The sequence below is a fragment of the Mus caroli genome, unplaced genomic scaffold (assembly GCF_978045245.1).
Source record: "Mus caroli unplaced genomic scaffold, Mus_caroli_1 scaffold_7, whole genome shotgun sequence".
NCBI classification, from domain to species: domain Eukaryota; kingdom Metazoa; phylum Chordata; class Mammalia; order Rodentia; family Muridae; genus Mus; species Mus caroli.
The window spans coordinates 90,784,131-90,792,369 of NW_028227262.1; the positions used below are offsets into that span (position 1 = coordinate 90,784,131).

Below are 8,239 nucleotides of genomic sequence, written 5' to 3' on the forward strand. Positions count from 1 at the left end.
ATTGTTACTGTACAATCTCTGTACTGTGATCATTCCTCTTTTCCATCCAAATTATGCTTCCTATAGTTCTGTATTGTTGGTTTTTGAAATATAAATGTTTTAGGATGTTTATGTTATGGCCACTTGTTCCTCTTTCAATCATAGAAGTTCTATCGCTAGTAATATTATTTTAGATGTGCTGTCCTTTAACACTTGAGATGTATTGCTGTGGGCTCTTTCCAGCCTTGAAAGTTTACCTGGAGTAATCAGCTCTTTCTGGAACTGGGAAAATTCAGTTTTCCATTTGATGGGTTTTCTTTATTTATGTCTTCCATGTTTTCTCTTAGAGCTTTCAATTCTTTTTTTTTTTTTGTTGTTGTTGTTATTGCGGTTTGTATACATAGTGTTTTAAATATAAGATCATGGAAATTTTTTATTCTAGACTTTCCTTCTTTGGGTTTCTGTGTTCTTGTGTTTTATGGTAGGTTGGATGGAGTTTTCATCTATGATCTTGTTGAATGTCTTGTGTTTGCCTTTGACTTGGAATTCTTCTTTCTCACCTATGCATATATAACTTGAAGGTTTGATTTCTTCATGGTGTCCCACAAACACACTACTTGCTAGATATGCACTCAACCAGCTGGCTGAGCTATATTTCCTATTCCACAGCCCAATTTTCTTCATATCTGTGTGTTCTATAAAAAATTAATTTTCCCAAGTATGTTTGGTAGAAGTGGCATTTTCTTAATTTCAGCCAAACAGCTGATTTCTAATAAAGCAGATCTTTTATATGTACTTCAAATATCTGAAAATATCACATTTGTTTCGACATGGACTATACAACTATGGTGTATGAGCCCTTCTACACAAAGCTGAAGTAACTACATTTTAGGAAAGATATCTGCTATTAATATGCTTTTTCTGTCATTATTAATATATATATATATATATATATATATATATATATATATATATATACACTTTGGGGAAGATTTCTCCAAATCAATGAAGATGTACTGTCTTGTAGTGATACTGCATAGACAAATGGATGATTTCTTAATTCTGAATAAGTATATAATAAGAATTTCTCAAAAATATTAGTAGTCATTAAGCCCGTTATAATGAGACTGTTATTATAGGCATTTTTAATAAGAAAACTGCAATTAGAACTCTGCTGGTCTCCAAGTGTGTGATGGTTTGTATATCCTTGCACCAGGGAGTGGCACCATCTGAAGGTGTGGCCTTGTTGGAATAGGTGTGGCCTGGTTGAAATGGGTGTGTCACTGTGGGTGTGGGTATAAGATCCTCACCCTAGTTGCCTGGAGGTCAGTCTTCCACTAGCAGCCTTTGGATGAAGACATAGAACTCTCGGCTCCTCCTGCGCCATGCCCGCCTGGATACTGCCATGCTCCCACCTTGATGATAATGGACTGAACCTCTGAACCTGTAAGCCAGCCCCAATTAAATGTTGTTTTTTTATAAAACTTACCTTGGTCATGGTGTCTGCTCACAGCAGTAAAACCCTAACTAAGAAAAAGTGTCACAAATTATTTCTGAGATAAAAACCAGGTATTTATAACCTAGAACACATTCCAAGTAATTGTAAAACAATTAACTGAAGGCCATAAAAGGAAATTAACTGATGAATGTAAACACAAGAACAGAGGACAAAATATTGGCTGAGCTTCAATGACAACGTAGTACAGAAATTATGGGTTCTTTTTAGCTTTCAATGAACCTTGAGAGCTAGTGACAGATAATGTCTAGTCTTAAGGAGAATGTGCGTAAACATTTCTGTTGTAAACTTCTTATACAATTTATGATTTGAGTTCATGTATAAACTCATGGTAAACTTTTATCATGTGATCTATTTCCCTAGGAGGGTACAAAAAAAAAAACAAACAAACTAGGAACAATTACATTATATGACATTATTACAGCAGAGCAAAAGGAAAGAGCAGGATTAGGAGGAGGATTAGAAGATGGGCAGAAGAGTAGAGTAACTTAAAAATATAGAGAGATACTTATAAATTAGGAGAGGATAGTCTGATAGATTTTCCCTTCTTTACTTTCCCTCAGAAATAAAGATGAATATAAGAAGAGAGAGATAGACAGAATGCAGAGAGAAAGAGGGACAAAGAACCTGCAAAGAAAGCAGAAAGAGCAGGCAATCTTTTCCTTAGCATGGGGCAGAACAGTTCTGTTCTTAACAGCAGGGCTTAGTCTTACTAAAGAGGATAAAGCTTTTTCTTACAGACTTGTATTTAATTCATTTACAATGAAAGAGTAGAAGCTTTTTCTTTCTCTATGCAACAAAGATTGGAGTTCATTTTTCATCCAGATTGAGTGAGTTCTTTCTGTACTTACACTTAGGCTTTTGATCCATATGCTTATGTAAGTATAGCTGTGTATATATAAGTAAGTAAGTATGAGAAAAGTAAGTACCTGAGCCTAAATCATATCATAAAAGTATATGAGTGTATATTCATAGATTTGTATATGAATGTATTGAGGTTAGGCATATTTGCTTGGGTAAAAGTTTTTCCATCTGTAAGTGACTCTCTTCTCCATGTTCAATGACAGTTTTTTGGTTTAAACCTCCCTCCTTCCCACCAAGCTAGAAGTGAGGCTTCTGGGCTAGGGAAAATACCTAGCAATTAATCCTTTACTTGCCTCTGCTATATTATAATGAGATGCTGAAGGCCAGATACTCTGCTGTTTCTGGCATCAAAGAAACTCAGTCAGAGAGGCCAACTACTGTGGCAAAGTAACATAGACATAAGACAGGTAAATATTTTAAAATAAAAAAGCAACCCTAATTTTTTGCAAGACCAAGTCTTGACCCCATGGATACTCTTTACCCTTGGCTACCTTCAAGAGAGAACAAGAACACAGAAGCTGGCCTCTCACAATTATCCTGGAGCTTTGTTCATTTATCTTACTTTATATGTGTGTGTGTTTTGCCTACATGTATTATGTGTGCACAACTTCCATGCATTTCATACAGGGCAATGCATCCCTGTGAACTAGAGTCATGATGGTTCCAAGCCCTGATATCATGCTAGAGAATCAAACCCAGGTCGTTCTAAAGCAAGAAGTACTCTTGACCACTGAGCCATCTCTCCAGCAAAAGTCCTGAGCTTTTTAAAGCAGAACCTCACTGTGTACTAAACATATTTTGGTAAGATAATCACAAGCTTGGCTCTGGCAACTGGGATGATCCATCCCTTTACAAGATTAAGTTTTTGGGAAGCTAAAATCATATGACTGGGAAATGTTTGATTTATATTATCATATTAATGGGTACGTTACAAGATGATCTCTGGTGTTAAATAGTCCAAATAACTAAAATAGGCACTAAATATAAGACTGTTGAATGTAACTGTAAAAAATGAGTGGTAAGCCGGGCGTGGTGGCGCACGCCTTTAATCCCAGCACTCGGGAGGCAGAGGCAGGCGGATTTCTGAGTTCGAGGCCAGCCTGGTCTACAGAGTGAGTTCCAGGACAGCCAGGACTACACAGAGAAACCCTGTCTCGAAAAACAAAAAAACAAAAAAACAAAAAAACAAAAAATGAGTGGTTACTGATGACATATGATAACACTTGGGAACTTGTTTTCCACTGCATAAAAATGAATTCTCTTAAAACAGAAATTAGCTAACAGGATCATTATCTGGTCATCTTCAGTGTTTCATGTTTGATACAATGTTTTGAAAACAGTGTATGCCTTAATGTTATATATACTCCATCTTGCTAGAGTCTCTCATCTCCACATATTCAGATGTGATTAGGTAGCATGTAGTAACTACAGAAACCAGGAAAGAAAATAGGACCACTGCAGGGCAGACCAGGAGGCTGGAGCAATAAAGAGCAGAAAAGCAGGGTACAGATATTAAATTGGAGAAATAGGAAAAGGAGGCCTTCTTAGAGAATGGTAGGAGATAAATACTAAACAAAGAGGTAGGTGGGTAAAATATCGACATAGAAACCTAAGAAGACATAAGTACTCTAGTCTATTAACAATTTATATTTTTCCTTCAAAAAGAAAAGAAAAATACAATTTCTCTTGGTAGGTGAAAGTTAGTTCTTTAATCTCAAGTTCTCTCTCACAAAGATATTGGGATGTGACTAAGCCAGGAGACATCTAGGAACATTCATAAATGCAATAAACTGTTACATTTTTTCAGATATGTGAAGTAAACCTCTACTATGCTCTTAAGATGAATACACACTCCACTTATCTCCTTATTCAAGAATGTTCTTTATTTCCAAGCTGGACTTGGAGTTTTAGCCAATATGTTTCTTCTTTTTTTCTATACTTTCATAATCCTAGGTCACAGACCTAAGCCCACAGACCTGATCTCCTGTCAACTGTCCTTCGTTCACATAATGATGTTCCTCGCTGGAGGGGATATTTGGCTTACAGACATATTTGAGACACTGAACAATGAGAATGACTTCAAATGTAAGACAATATTTTACATAAGCAGGGTGATGAGAGGCCTCTCTATCTGCACCACCTGCCTCCTGCGTGTGGTCCAGACTGTCACAATCAGTTTCAGTACATCACTGTTGGCAAAATTTAAACAAAAACTGAAAATGTTCTTGATCTTTGCTTCAAGCTTTGCATAATCTATGCTTTCGTCTGTATTTGGTCTTTCAATTTATTCTACAGTAATAACCAGATTTTCTATTTTGGTGGTTTTACCAACTTAAGTGAAACCAACCAGATGAAGGTCACTAAATCCTGTACACTCTTTCCCAAGAACTACATCATCAGTGGATTGATTTTAACAGTGTCAATCTCCAGAGATATTTTTCTTGTAGGAGTCATGCTGACTACAAGCACATACGTGGTGAATATCTTGTTCAGGCATCAGAGGCAATGCAAGCATCTTCATAGCATCAGCCATCTGAGAGCATATCCTGTGAAAAGAGCCACCCAGACCATCTTACTACTGGTGGTTTTCTTTGTGGTCATGAACTGGGTGGACTTCATCATCTCATCCACCTCAGTCCTGTTATGGATGTATGACCCAGTTGTCCTGACCGTTCAGAAGGTTGTGATGTATGCCTATCCCACAATTACTCCTTTGGTACAAATCACTTCTGATAATAGAATAATAATGTTGGAAAACATGCATTCAAAGCACTACCAGAATTTTTTAAAATATTTTTTCTTTTCTTTAAAGACCTCTTAATTTACTTTTATGTATATGTATAAGTATTGTGTCAGCATGTATGCATTGTTTATTCCTGGTACCCACAGAGGTAAGAAGAGTACATAGGATCTCCAAGAATTACACATACAGCTGGTTATAAGAAGTTATTCTGTGCAGACCCAATTATTTTACTCTAATATACACATGCTTTTTTTCCTCTTTTTTTCTTTTTTCTTTTTCTTTTTTTTTTTTTTTTTTAGATATTTTCTTTATTTACATTTCAAATGTTATCCCTTTTCCTGGTTTCCACTCTGAAAACCCCCATCCTCTCTCCTATCCCCCTGCTCAATAACCCTCCCATTTCTGCTTCCTGGCCTTGGCATTTCCCTACACTTGGGCATAGAGCCTTCATAGGACCAAGGGCCTCTCTTCCCATTAATGAACATCTTAGCCATCCTCTGCTACATATGCAGCTGTAAAGTGTTTCATTTTTAACTTCAATGGTTTAAGTAGCAAAGCAAGATTCTTCATATGATTTAAATAAATTTAGTGGTATTATATATATATTTTTGACATTTCTGTTTCCAAGTACTATAGAGTTCTTAGGTTAATTTTGCACAGTAAGTTGACATTTCCACATAAATTCTCCTTCTACTTTTTACTTTATATCATAAATGTTCCTTTGATGCTGAATTTACTGAAAAGAAGTTCCTTGATGATAGCCATTTTGAAATGATTTGAACTTATGCACATAAATAAATAATAGTTTCAATATTTTATTGTAGCTGTAATTCTGTTCCTTAATTTTTCTGGTTCCATAAAAATAATGTGAGTATAAAATTTAGATTTTTCAACAATTACTTAATTAGTTATATAAAGATATTATGTGCCTGTATATTTATACATTTTTCTATCTACAGTTATAGAAATATTATTGGTAAAAAATTATGTATACATGCATGTTGTACAATGTATTTATTGTATATACATATGCATGTATGTATGTATGTGTGGACAGCTGAAGGATGTGTGTATATGTGCACATGGAGGCCAGGAGAAAACCTTGGCTGTTGTTCCTCACATGCCATTTACCTTGTGTCTTTATACAGTATCCCTTTCTATGATGTGGGTGAAGATCATAATATCAGGACTCTTCCTCTTTCTACCTCTCCAGTTCTGGGATTAGAAGTATTGACCACCAACCCCCCTTTAAAATTGTGCTGTTTTTTATTGAGAAAAAAAAAAATCATACACTGTAAATTGTTTAGTGTTTCTCCTTCCCCTGTCCTTTACAGTTCCTCCTCACCTCCTACCCCATCCAAACTGACATTTCTTCCTTTCTTTAGAAAATAAGCAGGTCTCTAAGAAATAACAGTAAAATAAACAATAAGATAAAATAAGTAAATTGGGATGGGACAAAACACACAGAAGAAAAACATGCCAAAGGAAAACACAACAATCAGACAGACACAGAAACACACAAGTTCTCACACAGAGATCTTATAAAAATACAAAACTAGAAGTCATAGTATATAGGCAAAGGATCACTAAAGACTCCATTAAGACTGTTTTGTGTTGTCCATCCACTGCAGGGCATAGAGCCTACCCTTAAGATTGATTGATTTCTTGCTTAGTTTTTTTATTTTTTTTTTGTTTTGCTTTTAGTATTTTAGGATATTTTAGATAATAATCGTCACTCAGATGAAGATCAGCTGGCACAGATTTGCCTCCCATTCTGTGAGCTGTCATTTTATTTTTATCCACTATTTCTTTGCTATGCAGAAAATGTTTAATTTCCCAAGGGTACATTTGTCAATTGTTGATCTTACTTCCTCACTACATGGACTCTGTCATAAAAAGCCCTTGCCTATTACCTATAGGCTGAAGTGTTTCCCCTACTTTTTCCTTTAATATTTTCAGAGAATCAGGTTTTATGTTAATGTCTTTAAGACAATTAGAAGTAATTTTTGTGCAGTGTAAGTGTTAAGGCTATATATTAATTATCTTACATATGGACATAACATTTTCCCTCACTATTTAGTGACATCTGACTCTTCTCCAGTGTGTACTGTTAGTTTCTTTGTCAAAGATCTGTGGCTGCAGCTATATAACCTTGTGTCTATTCCATTACTCTATTCTTCTATTCTATTCTATTATTTCATGTGTCAGATTTGCTGCCAGTACTGTGCTGCTTTTCTTGCTATGGCTCTGTAATATCATTTGAAATAAAGTACTGTGATATCTCCTATAACACTAGGTTTGTGTAAAATAAATAACTACTTTATCTTCTATACTATCAGACTCAATATTCTTTCAACAAAATTGAAATCAAACTAACTACATTTTGAAATAAACCGTATGTCATAAATACCAATTAGAATATATCTAAGAGAAAGGTTATTTCAATATGAAATGTTTTAATATCACAAATACCAGTTTTTCTAAAATGGTGACTAACTATGCACAATTGGAAGGTATCATTTTTTATGTTATGTCTACACTGTACTCTAATGTTTATTCATCTATTCTACTTTAGTAATATAGAAAAGATTTTTAGTAATTTACATATTATACAGACTGGATATGTATCATTTACTACACTTTTTAGTAAGAACTTACTGTATTTTTCATTTATTTACTGCTGATATTTCCTACTTACTTGGTCTAAGCAGCATAATGTCAATATAGTGGACCAGTATGAAATCTTGAGGAAGAGGAAGGAAATCTATATCTTTTTAAGCTAATAAATGATAGAATAATGGAGAATTAATATACTTTGATGTAGAAATCTAAAGATTTACTCCTGGCATTGCCAAATGAAAGAAATTGCTTTTGTTGGGTGTTTGAAAAACTATTTTTAAAATGCATTTGGTCAAGTATGTGCTCACAGAGACCAGGAGATATGTTTACCCATTCAAGAAAAGAAATCACTTCTTGATAAAAATTTCAATTGGAGTTACTTCCTCACTGAGTTAGTCAAATAGTCAACAGACACTTTCCAAGTATGAATGCTCCACCATGAATTGATTTGGGACTAACCATTACTGAGAGGCCAAACCAACCCTATCTTAGAACCAGCCTCTATCTTAAAAAGACAA

The 8,239-nt window shown here is 34.8% G+C and overlaps 1 pseudogene; it reads left to right on the top strand.

The window, feature by feature from the left end:
- The first annotated feature begins 2,407 nt into the window (after nucleotides 1-2,407).
- LOC110288304 (putative vomeronasal receptor-like protein 4) lies at nucleotides 2,408-5,180 on the top strand (annotated as a pseudogene).
- Nucleotides 5,181-8,239: the final 3,059 nt, after the last annotated feature.